Here is a 13,606-nt window from a genome sequence, read left to right as displayed (position 1 = left end):
AAAATTGGCAAAATTTAATTGGTTAATAAATTTTTATTGTATGCAGACTTATGAGGCATCCATACGAACGGATTATTCAATACATTTAGTGTATATATTTTCTCATTAATGTCTATTTTCTTATTTAATAAAAGACTCACTCTTATGCGAGGAGTGAGAAAACATTAAATTTATGTGCTCAAAGTATATAATAAATTTTTCCAAGATCAACTCTAGTTTCGAAGGGGCAGCACCGTGGCAGCCCCTAAAATGCAATGCTGAGTATTAATTAATGTTAAGTTTAGGCCCTATTTATTTCTCAAAAGATGATTTTATATATTTATAAAAATATTTTTCGTTGCTTAATTATAATATTAAATTAATATTATATATTTATTTACATATATATATAAGTATTTTTATATTTTAATAAGATTATTAAAATTTAAAAATAAAAAATTACTATAAAAAAAGAAGTTATTTTTTTAAAAATAATTTAATTTTTTTTATCAGAAAAATATTTTTTATTTGATCCAATTTTTATGAGTTTCTTAAAAGTTTAAAAATGCAAAAAATATATTTTAAAAAAATATTTTCATGAAATAAAATAGTATTTAAATCTCAATTAATTTAGAATTAATACTTTAATTTTTTTTAGAGCTGATTAAAGTTTAATTGAGTGGAAAATCATTTCAATGATTTGGGATATTTCTTTCATCAATTTTAAATGCTATTAAGACTTCAAATAAAAAATATGAAAAATTAACTAAAAATACTGCATAAAGTTTCGAGACTTTTGATAGAACTAAAGATGCATAAAACAATTTATTTGAATCTTCAAGTAATACATAAGACTTGACTTACACACAGAAAGAAAACGATAATAATTAACCTAATTAATCATACTTTAGAAAGAGAAGGAACGTCTCTGAACAGCAGAAGGGTGAGAGGTACTATTTCCCAAACAAGCTCCCTAGACGAGGTGAACTTTTTGAGGCAATGGATAATATTTAATATCAAGATTTTCAAACATTTTTTTCATCCCCAAGACGAGCTCGGATCTTCGTTTGCACCTCTTTCCAACATCATGAAAGTTTATGGTGTGTTTGAAATAGAGAGCCACTTTCAATTTATTCATATCCTCTATCTCCTTGAACTGCAGGCTGTGACTAGCAGGACTCCAGCGCCTGGGATTGTCCTCCATGTACCTGAGTTTCAAATTAATCCATCTCTATTAAAACCAAAAAATAAAGTCCGAGGTGCAGAAAGATAAAAATTAAGCATTGAGGTTACATACTCTTTGATGCTATCTTGTAAATTCTTAATTTTCTCCTTTGAAGTGTGAAGATCAATAGCAAATTCGAAAGAATCCGACATTGATGGACTCCTGTATAAGTTGCTAATGGGTTTGGTAGCTAAAACTGAGTTCGGATAGTATATCTTTTCATTATCATTTTTCAGAAAGTCGTCTTTAGTATTTCCATCTCGTCAACAATCATCTGAAATCAGTGTAAGTATCAAAATATTAATCATTATTATTAGCTAAATGAATCATGCATGAGAGGGTTTTGAGATTAGGGACTTGCCTGTATACCATCAATAACACACCGATCGCCAACATCAAAGGGGTGCATGATAAATACGAACACGATGGCTTCAAATATAGTCTTGCCAGTGTTTCCAAACATGAAAACTACAAGTAGGAATTGAGAAGATATGAAGACGAGTACTTTGGTGCTTAAATATTCCATGAAAAGCAACCACACTATAATGATAATAACAAGCGCAATCACGGAAGCCAATTTGTTCAACTCGTCAACAGCCGTTTTCCTTTGTTTCAAGGCGCTGTTCACAGAGTCATAGCTGTTGTAAAGTGAAACCTGTAAACCACAACGTCATTAGAAAATATAATTGGGCTTTATTTCTTTCAAAATGCTGTATAAAAGATTAATTTTGATAGAGAATTTACCACCCAACTCCTGAAAACTGATCTCTTGATCTGTTCACCTTCGTCCTGTTTTTTCTCTGCAACTGCCATGAAATGCTTATAATCGTCCACATCATCAGGTATGTAGTTCAGTAAGTCATTCATGTCCATGTATCTAGTTCATCATCAAAGAGAGAGAAAAAAAAAATTATACGTGCATTTGTAGTCCTAGAACAAACTATAATGCAAAATCAAATTGGAAAATTACCTTTCATCATCACCACGTTTAAATTTCTTGAAAATCTCATTAGCAATATTCGCTGCTGTGTTCTCATCTGTGATTTCTTTTTCCTCATAGCAGAGATTAGGCAGCTTTTTATTCCGAATCGCATCAAATAACTCTGTTGTTGTGTACTTAATTGTGCCGTCCTGGGGCTTTTGCTTCGTTGAAATGGAATTAAAGATCTTACGACTACGGTCTACCGCTTTAATTTTCTCGAACAAATTCTTCATATGGAAAGAAGCTGCAAGCTTAACTGACAAAGTTTTCAATAACCATAGAGCAGCTCCAATGAGAAAACCACCAATACCTCTAGTAGCACCATTTACAGTCTTCTTTTTATCCTCGTTTTGCTTATTATCCCCACGATCAAACAGCAAACCCCAAGCTAAAAAGACCAAAGCCAGCCAAATAAAAACCAAAACACTCTTCTTTAATCCATGAAAGTAATAAACCACTCCGACCTCGGAAAGGAACTTCTCAATAATCAAAGACTCCACAGCAAGTTGGAACAGGTACACAGTCAGTCCACCGCACAGAACAACCAATAGTAACACACACCATTTCCATAATTCGAAATCCCAAATCTTACAATTTTGCAATCTATCCACTTTTAAGCTAGCGATTAAAAGCCCAAAAATAATGCACGAAAATACAATTGACCCAACGAAGAAGGTGTAAAATTTCCAGCCCTTCTTGTTCTGTTCATCCTTGCCATTTGGCATCGGGATACGACAATCTGCTCCGTTAGACATCTTTTCCTTGCTTCGATGGCAGCTTACTTTTTCTCCCACTTAGTACTTAAGAGTCGAAAACGGAAACCTCTATCTTTTATTTTACCAGCAGATCACAACCCAAAATTCAGACATACATTTCAAACGGACAACGGCAAAACGATGGAAATTTCCCAGAAATTATAACTTTTTTCGTGAAAGAATGGAAGGAAGGGTAGCTGAAAGTATGAATCTGCAAATTGATGACAGAAAGCAACGATTTCTGCTTGGTTAGCTGGAAATATTGAGGGAAAAAAGGAATTCCAAGTTATCCACCATTATTTCGGGCTTTCTGGGAACACAGACAGCTTGCAAATTTCAGGCCAAGTGAGAAAATCCTACGCCTGGACTTCAAAAGACACTAATTTTCAAGAAAAACATTTATAGATATGATGCTATAAGCTTATGAAGGAGAATATGCGAAGCAAAGATGTTTGTGAGAGGGGAAGGAAACATTTCACATATCATACACTTGTATGTGACTTCCCACGCAAAGGCCATTTAAATAGAATCAAAAGCTACTGTACTGTGTAAAATCCGGACAAAACCTGGATAGGTATAACAAGGATTGTCCTGAAAAATGTGACATTTTATCTCTAATGGGTTGTTAAAAATTTAATTAAATTCTAATCGAGATATTGAACAGAAGGAAAGCTACCTTTCAATATAAAACCAGCCACAAACTGGTTAGGTATAGGAAAGATTTTAAATTTACACTTGATTTATCAGGATTCCAAAACAATATAATAAAATCACTGACTATGTTGAATTGACATCCACCTATTAAATAGATGAATCCACATATTTATATTTTGAAATATTTATATTTTGAATTTATAATAGATCCGAATGTATATAATAATTTCTAATGATATAGATTAAAGGGGTGTTTGGTGCAACTGATAGCCGATAAACATCCAAATAGGTAAACCGGAGTGTTTGGTAAATTTAAAAAAATAAAACTAATAGCTGATGGGTAGCTGATATAGGGGGTGTTTGGTTTACCTGTTGGGTGCAGCTGATAGCTGATAGACACCCAAACAGGTAAATTGTGGTGTTTGGTAAGTTTAAAAAATAGTAGATAGGCGATGGGCAAGCGATATGATACCTATCATTTGCGGTTGTATCAGCTCTATTTTTAGAGCTGTTTCTCATCAGCTGATAGCTGATCTGGTTTTATTTTTTATTTTGATCATATTATCCTTTTTTATTTAACTTGAAAATTAATATTATTAATATTTTTATTTTTTTTATTTGTAATTTTAATATTTTAATTAATGTATTTCAACTTTGTTAAAATATTTTTTATTAATAACATAAAATATAAAATATTTATTTATATTCAAAAACTTAAAATTAGTTATAAATTTTTATATTAACAATAATAATTATTTTATTATTTTATCTATATTTTTAAAATTATTTAATTATCTTAAAAAATAATTATTTTCTTATTTCAATAATAAAATAAATGATATAATATAAAAGATTAATAATTATATATTTATTTAAATAATATAATATATTAATTTAATAATTATATATTTAATTTAATAATAAAATAAATAATATAATGTAATAAATTTATAATTTTATATTTATTTAAATAATAAAATAAATTATATGATATATACCATTATTAGTCATTTCACATATTAACAGCAACAGCTAAATATAATTTTACCAAACACTTAATATAAAACAGCTATCATCAGCTATCAATTATCAGCTATCAGTTAAGAGTGACAGCTATCAGCTAACAGCTATCAGTTGTATTCAACAGTTAATCCAAACATGCCCATAGTATCCATCAGCTACAGTTTGTATCAGCTCTATTTTTAGAGCTGTTTCTCATCAGCTGATAGTTGATTTGATTTTGTTTTTTATTTTGACCATATTATCTTTTTTTATTTAACTCAAAAATTAATATTATTAATACTTTTATATTTTTTATTTATAATTTTAACATTTTAATTAACGTATTTCAACTTTGTTAAAATATTTTTTTATTAATAACATAAAATATAAAATATTTATTTATATACAAAAACTTAAAATTAATTATAAGTTTTTTTTTATCAACAATAATAATTACTTTATTATTTTATCTATATTTTTAAAGTTATTTAATTATTTTTTAAAAAAATTTAATTATTTTCTTATTCCAATAATAAAATAAATGATATAATATAATAGATTAATAATTTTATCTTTATTTTAATAATATAATAAATGATATAATATATTATTTAATAATTATATATTTAATTTAATAATAAAATGAATAATATAATATAATAAATTTATAATTTTATATTTATTTCAATAATAAAATAAATTATATAATATATACCCTTATTAGTCATTTCACATATTAACAGTAATAGTTAAATATAGTTTTACCAAATACTTAATATAAACCAGCTATCATCAGCCATCAGCTAACAGCTAACAGTTATCAGCTGTATTCAACAGTTAAATCAAACAGGCCCTAAGTGTAAATAAATATTTTTCTTAAACTTAATTGATTGAAATTGTAAATATAATAGATCAACTTGTGAGACTCACGATCAATAAAGAATTATTTGTCCCGTAATTATCATTTACTTACTGTTTCGGTAAGCATTCAGAAGCAAGAAAGGCTCCACGAAGAAACAAAGATCAGAGAACCGGCCATTCATTTCCAGATAATCTCAACTGTTGAAACCATGATACAAATTCATGACTTTCACCCTCAAGGCCTAGCGATCCCCTCTTTCCTCTACTAATTTTCTCTCTACCCTTTCCCTTCTTTTCTTCTGCCATTTTCAGTATTCTTCCTTCTCTCTTCTTTACCTTATTTTCCCCTTCAGTTTTCTTCTCTTTCCCTCTTTTACTTTGTCATCCCTTCTCCTTCCTCTTCACTAACTCTCCAGTTGAATAAGAAGTTGACCTCACAACACTATCGATCAAAGAATAAGATGGGACCTGTAACACCCTAAAAATTTTAAATTTTATTATTTTATGAGTAATATTGATATTTTAATTATTTAAATTTTAAGAAAATTATTTGAGATTTTTTGGATTTTAAAAATTGGGTTTGATTTTTCGAAAATATAAACTTTGATGATTTTTAAAAATTAATTTAAAGACCACGTGGCAAAACTAAAAATATATTTGGAGTCTACGAATTTTTTTGAGTTTTCTGGAATTTTTTCGGAATTTTTGGACCTCATTTTTGGTCCCGAGGCAGAGTAAAAATTCAAAATTTTGTATTCTGAATCGAACAGGCCGAATCGAACCGGACCACATCGGACCGGTCGAATCGGACCGGCCTTCTTCTTCCTTTTTCTTCCTCTCTCGCGCGCGTTTCTCCTCCTCCCTTTCTCTCTCTTTTTCTCTCTCCTCCCTCCTCCCCTTGCCGCGCCGCCACCTCCTCTGCCACCCCAGCTCGCCGGCGCGCCGCCTCAGCCCTCCCCCACTGCCGGCCGCCGCCTGGAACACCGGAAAACGGCTCCTGAAGCGACGTGCGCGCGACCGTTCGTCTTCCCGGCCAAAATCCGGCCGATCCGGCCACCAATCGGACCGGGTCTTGTGTCTAAACTCATCTACTCGTCGAGAGCTTTCCATAGACACCAAGAACACCGAAATTCATTTAGCGGTTTGTCCAATTTTTACCCGGGAAGTTTTAGCCCATTTTGACTTTTGGGCTAGATTTCTCACAAACCGTAAACCCCACGAGAAAACCGAGAGTACCAGAGTGCTCCACTTGTCGAGAGCTTCGCGGCGACATAAATTTCGAATTTTTTCGACACCGTTTTTTGGTGGGTCCCACAGAACTTCGCAGTGTTTTTCCGAGCATTAAATGAGCTTAGAAAATTCTGAAAAATTTATGTGCTAACCCCCGTGTTATGGGCTTCGTGTAGGTATCCTCAATTCGAGGAAATTCGACAGTTGTCCGTGAATTTCCGACCGACGATTCTAGGAAAAGTCTCCGAATTGGACTGAGGTTTTGGCTATCTCCCCATTGTCAGACGTCCCGAGCGCGTCCCCGAAGTCGGAATCGGCAAAGGTAAACCCGAACCTTACTTTTTCGTAATTTTCTAGTGCTTAAATAGGATTAAAAATTCATAAAATATTCGTGGCAGCTCAGAAAATTATGATTCTTTTTGCAATAGCCTAGTAATATTGCTAAGGACTACGGGGCAAAGTTTTAGAATTTTTAGAGTTTGTTTGGGCAGTTTTTGCAAAAATGATAAATTATAAGGACTAAATTAAAATTTTACATATTGTGATGGATGACTGATTTGATGGGCCCAGGAGGGGCTGTGTGATGTGATTGAGTTGTGGATATATGGGTTGTGAATATAGAAGTGTGTTTTGAGCCCTTTTGCAGGTTGGGTAGGTCCTAGGTATAGGGGAGACTCTGCCGAATTTTCGGCACGACTTAGAACGTATCTGGTCTTTTCTTGATTTATATTGAGTCATTTGTATTAAATAATTGTAATGTAATTGTCAGGTGAGCAGGGACAGCCTTCTTCCTCCGCCCAGCCGCCACAGTGACCGTTGTCAAGTCTGTGAGTAAAATATTAATTTTAATTGTGATTTCGATATTATTATATGTTCAAGTATGCCCATGCATCACTTATATGCATATATCTATGTAGATAAACTCTAGGCACGATTTATGTTGCATTCATAACTGTGAAAGTGCCATGTATGTTGTTGTGGTAATTTGGAGCATTGTGCGTGTGTTGGCATGCGTGTGATGTGGTGTGGACTATGGATAGGACGGGTAGACATGGCTTGAGATCTTCGCTGGGACCCGGTCCTTCGGGGTAGACACAGCTTGAGTTCTTCGCTGGGACCCCGATTTGGTTATTAAGTGGAAGTCCGAGCTGAGTTATTCGCTGGCACAGGTTGGATTTAAGAGAGCTGTATAGGGGATCAACTCCCATATATTATGATTGATATTACTGGGTGTGTGAGTGCTCTAAATTGCCTTTTTGCTGTTGTGATGTGAATTCGTTGTTGATGTTGCATTTCACTCTGCAGATTGCATTAGTATTAGATAGTTATAGAGATTATGGTTAAAATTGATATTTTACTCTCTGAGTCGAACGCTCACTCTTGTTCAATATTTTTCCAGGCCACAGGAGGATATTTTTGAGGTTAACCTGCTTTTCTCCCTCGCAGGTCGTTTATTTATTTTTGTATAAACCTATAAACTTCTAGAATTTTCACATGTGTTAGAAATATTTATTTGATTTGGGTCTGTATTATAAATTGTTATTTTGGACCTGTAAACTTAATATTTTATGCATGTTGATAGACTGGATGAGGGAGCTGAGCTCCCATTTATTTTTATGTTGATGTGAGTATGTGGAGGGTGAGCTAAGCTCCCCAATTATTTATATATTGTGTTTACAGGTCGGGTGAGTCAAAAACTCCCCGTTGAAAGGTCCATTTTATGGCCAGACTCTGTCCGGTTGATTTCTTGAAATTGGGCCCAAATGGGCCTTAGAGTTGAATTAATGAATAGTTAGGCTTACTATGGGCCTCGGGGGCTTTAGGCTGGCCCAGGTCCTAGTGCCGGTCCGGCCCATAGGTTGGGTCGTGACAAATGTGGTATCAGAGCTTAGGCTCCAGATTCTTAGGGAATGTTTGTCTAAAAATGTTGAGAAGAGTCTAATAGGAGTCACATGTGGAAAATAGGGTCCACATTCGTCTTGCATTGTCATCTTTGCTTCTAGTCTCTGCTTCATATATTGTGTGTAAATATGAGTCTATAGAGCTGTGTAATGTGCAGTTTTGAATTTTGTGGGCTAATGCTGCTGAATTTCAGGAAAATGCGTAGAAGCAGGAGAGCTGCCACTGCACCAGAACCAGATGTGCCTAACGAGGTGTCAGCACCTGCCCAAAGGAGGCGGGGTAGGAGGCCTAGAGCTGCTCAAGTAGAAGAGCAGCTGCCACCAGTACAGGATCAATCTTTTATGGCACAGGGTCCCATGGACCCCACAGCAGCTACTCTAGCTGGGTTGCAGAGGACCATCGATATGATGGCGCAGTATATGGTCCACCCTCCACAGCAGCAGCAGTCCACCACACCAAGAGGGGAACCTTACAAACAGATAATCAATTTCAAGAAGTTGGTGCCTGGTACTTATGATGTGTCAGATGACGCATATCGGTTTTTGGATTCCTGCAGACAGGCAGCAACAGAATTGCAGTTGACTGATAGAAGACTTATAGAGTGTATGCAGCATGTCATGGGGCCTATGCCTAGACAATGGATGAATGACTACGTGTTACCTCGGATGGAGGGTTTGTCGTGAATTCAGTTTGTGGAATTGTTCATCAATCGGTTTGTGCCAGAAAGCTTTAGAGATCAAAAACAGTGGGCCTTTGAGGCCTTAAGACAGAATGGCAGGTCTGTAGATGAATATGCTACAGAATTTCTGGAATTGAGCAGATATGCCCCTACAGCAGTAGCTACAGAAACTGTGAAGGTGAAGAGATTCTTAAAGGGGCTTGACAGGAGGTATGCAAACCTGGCCATGATGTCGGATCAGTCTTTTGATGTGGTGGTTGATCGAGCCAGACAGATTGAGATTAGCTATGCTGTGGATGACAGCGGAAGGGCAAAGAAAAACAGAGCAGAGGGTTCTTCAGGTGTTCCCCACATGGCTACTACAAATAGTGGTGGCTAAACTAATTACAGAGGAAGAAGCAGAAATAAGATGAGTGGTTTTAGACACAAATCCTGAGGGTTCAGACCAGGGTACGGATCCAACAGTGGTCACAGTTCGGGGTATAGCAGTTCTGGGTCTGGTTCAGGATCTTCCTTAGCACCTTGTGCACAGTGTGGAAGAGGACATCCAGGACCCTGTATGATGGGTTCAGGAGTATGTTTCAGGTGTGGCCAACCAGGTCACTTTGCTAGGGAATGCCCCGTGTTCAGCGAGCCACAGATGGGGTCACAAGGTTCTATTGCAAATGTTCCTCGTCAGTTGTATCCGGGTGCTTCCAGCATGGCAGGCAATCAGTTCAGTGGCCAACAGGGCCGAGGACAAGGGGGACGTGGATATGGAGGCAGATCAGGAGGTAGAAGTCAGTATTAGAGTTCTGCCACTCAGGGTAGGGGTCAAGCTCGGGTTTTCACCCTGACCAATCAGGATGCTCAGGCTTCAAATGCAGTTGTGGCAGGTATTCTTCTGGTCTGTTCCTATGAGGCTCGTGTTTTAATAGATCCGGGTGCTACGCACTCATTTGTCTCTCCTGTATTTGCCATGAGATTGGGTAGAAACCCTACCACTTTAGAATACCCTTTATCTGTAGCTACCCCGCTTAGTGACAACATAGTTGTAGATATGATTTTTCCGGGTAGCCCAGTAGTAGTGGATGAAAAGATCCTTCCAGCAGACTTGGTTCCTCTACCAGTAATGGATTTCGATGTAATCTTGGGGATGGATTGGTTGGCAACTCACTATGCCACTTTAGACTGCAGGAACAAAAAGGTGTATTTCCACATACCTGGTGTGGAAGAGTTTAGCTTTGACGGTGACAGGAGCGTGGCTCCATATAATTTGGTGTCAGCAATTAGTGCTAGAAAAATGTTGAAGCGTGGATGTCAAGGGTATTTGGCATTGGTGAGAGATACCTCTATAGAAGGTGTCAACATGGAAAATGTTCCTGTTGTCAGAGAATTCATGGATGTCTTCCCTGAGGAGCTTCCAGGATTGCCACCAGGAAGGGAAATAGAGTTTTGCATTGATGTTGTGCCGGGCACGAACCCCATTTCAATGCCGCCTTACAGGATGGCACCAGCAGAATTGAAAGAGCTAAAGGAGCAACTACAGGAGCTTTTGGACAAGGGTTTCATACGTCCGAGCACTTCACCCTGGGGCGCTCCTGTTTTATTTGTGAGAAAGAAAGATGGGTCATTGAGGTTGTGTATTGACTATAGACAGCTGAACAAGGTGACTGTGAAGAATAAGTATCCACTTCCTCGGATCGATGATCTGTTTGATCAGCTCCAAGGGGCTAGATTCTTTTCCAAGATAGACCTGCGATCAGGCTACCATCAGTTGAGAATCAGGAATGAGGACGTGTCCAAAACGGCATTCAGGACAAGATATGGTCATTATGAGTTCTTGGTGATGTCTTTTGGACTCACTAATGCACCAGCAGCCTTCATGGACTTGATGAACCGGGTGTTCAAGCCATTTTTGGACCGTTTTGTCATCATAGTCATAGATGACATTTTGGTATACTCTCAGACCGAGAAAGGGCATGTGTGGCACTTGAGGATGGTGTTGCAGACTTTGAGGGAGCACCAGCTATATGCCAAATTTTCAAAATGTGAATTTTGGCTAGAAAGCATCTCATTCTTGGGACACGTGGTTTCTAGTGAAGGTATTCAAGTGGATCCCAAGAAAATCGAAGAATCGATTGGCTTAGGCCTACAATGATCCACCGAGGTGCGAAGTTTTACGGGTCTAGCTGGCTACTATAGGCGTTTTGTGCAAGATTTCTCCAGGATAGCGGCTCCCCTAACTAAGTTGACTAGGAAGAATGTTCCATTCATTTGGACAGATGACTGTGAGGAGAGTTTCCAGAAGCTTAAGGAGTGTCTAACCACTGCCCCTGTGTTGATACTACCTATGAGTGGTGAAGGATACACCGTGTACTGTGACACCTCCAGAGTTGGCTTAGGGTGTGTTTTGATGCAGAATGGAAAGGTAGTGGCTTATGCTTCAAGGCAGCTGAAGAGGCATGAGCAGAACTACCCCACCCATGATTTGGAAATGGCGGTTGTAGTCTTTGCACTAAAAATCTGGAGACACTACCTGTATGGTGAAGTGTGCGAGATATACACCGACCATAAGAGTTTGAAGTACATCTTCCAACAGAGGGATTTAAACTTGAGACAGAGGAGATGGATGGAGCTTCTGAAAGACTATGATTGCACCATCCAGTACCACCCTGGGAAGGCCAATGTTGTAGCAGATGCTTTGAGCAGAAAATCTTCTGACAGTTTGGCGCACATTTCAGTAGAGAAGAGACCGTTGATTCAGGAAGTACAGGAGTTGATGGATCAAGGTTTAATCCTAGATCTTTCAGATGAGGGGGGTATTATTGGCTCATTTTTCAGTGAGGCCAGACTTGAGAGACAGAGTTAGAGTTTCTCAGCACAGAGACCAATAATTGATGAAGATCATAGAAAGAGTACAACAAGGTGAAGGTGGTGAGTTTGGATTTGCCAATGATGGTGCCCTAGTGCAAGGTTCTAGAATAGGTGTGCCCGATGTGGACAATCTCAGAGATGAAATCATGCGAGAGGCACACTATACATTGTACAATGTCCACCCAGGCTCCACCAAGATGTACCATGATGTGAAAGATAGCTATTGGTGGAATGGCATGAAGAGAGACATAGCAGACTTTGTGTCCAAGTGCTTGACTTGTCAGAAGGTGAAGTTTGAACACCAGAGACCGTCAGGAAAGCTGTAAGAGCTCCCTATCCCAGAATGGAAGTGGGAAATGATTACTATGGATTTTGTGACTGGGCTACCTCGTACCACGCGAGGATATGATTCGATATGGGTAATTGTAGATCGCCTGACTAAATCAACTCACTTCTTGCCTGTGAAGACTACATATTCTGTGGCACAGTACGCCCGACTCTACATTCAAGAAATAGTCAGATTGCATGAAGTTCCTGCTTCCATAATATCTGACAGAGGGCCCCAGTTCACTTCTCGATTTTGGAGAAAGTTGCAGGAGGCACTTGGCACATAGTTGAACTTTAGTACTGCTTTCCACCCTCAGACAGAGGGATAGTCCGAAAGGACAATCCAAACACTGGAGGACATGCTTCGCATGAGTGTTTTGGATTTTGGAGGTCAATGGGATGATCAGCTAGCTTTGGTGGAGTTTGCCTACAACAACAGTTACCATTCCAGCATAGGGATGGCACCCTATGAGGCACTATATGGAAGAAAGTGTAGGTCTCCTCTGTGTTGGACAGAAATGGGGGAAGCGAAGGTGCATGATGTAGACCTATTGCAGTACACTTCAGAGATAGTTCCTTTAATCAGGGAACGATTGAAAACAGCCTTCAGTAGGCAGAAGAGTTATGCAGACCCCAGACGGAGGGATGTGGAGTTTGCAGTAGGCGACTATGTATTCCTGAAGGTTTCTCCAATGAAGGGAGTCATGAGATTTGGAAAGAAGGGCAAGTTGGCACCTCGGTATATTGGACCTTTTGAGGTTACTGATAGAGTTGGAGCAGTTGCCTACCGGTTGGAGCTACCACCCAACCTTTCTCACGTTCATCCTGTGTTTCACATCTCCATGCTCAGGAAATACATTCCAGATCCTTCTCATGTACTACAGCCGGATGTAATAGAACTAAAAGAGAATTTGACATTTGAGGAGCAACCTGTAGCCATAGTGGACTACCAAGTGAGACAGCTAAGATCAAAACAGATCCCTATGGTTAAGGTTTTGTGGAGGAGCCAGTCAGTGGAAGAGTGCACCTGGGAGTCAGAACGGGACATGCGTAGCAAGTACCCTTATCTGTTCAATGTGTGATCATGTACTTTATTCTGCCTTGTGTAAAAAATTCGAGGATGAATTTTCTGTAAGGGGGGAAGAATGTAACAC

At 37.8% G+C, this 13,606-nt stretch overlaps 1 pseudogene; it reads right to left on the bottom strand.

Annotated features, from left to right (window-relative positions):
• Positions 1-803: 803 nt before the first annotated feature.
• LOC131170623 (mechanosensitive ion channel protein 10-like) lies at positions 804-2,941 on the bottom strand (annotated as a pseudogene).
• Positions 2,942-13,606: the final 10,665 nt, after the last annotated feature.

The sequence above is a fragment of the Hevea brasiliensis genome, chromosome 11 (genome assembly GCF_030052815.1).
Source record: "Hevea brasiliensis isolate MT/VB/25A 57/8 chromosome 11, ASM3005281v1, whole genome shotgun sequence".
In the NCBI taxonomy this organism is placed as follows: domain Eukaryota; kingdom Viridiplantae; phylum Streptophyta; class Magnoliopsida; order Malpighiales; family Euphorbiaceae; genus Hevea; species Hevea brasiliensis.
Note: the sequence above shows the minus strand (reverse complement) of the source record. Positions and strands in the feature narration are given on the sequence as shown.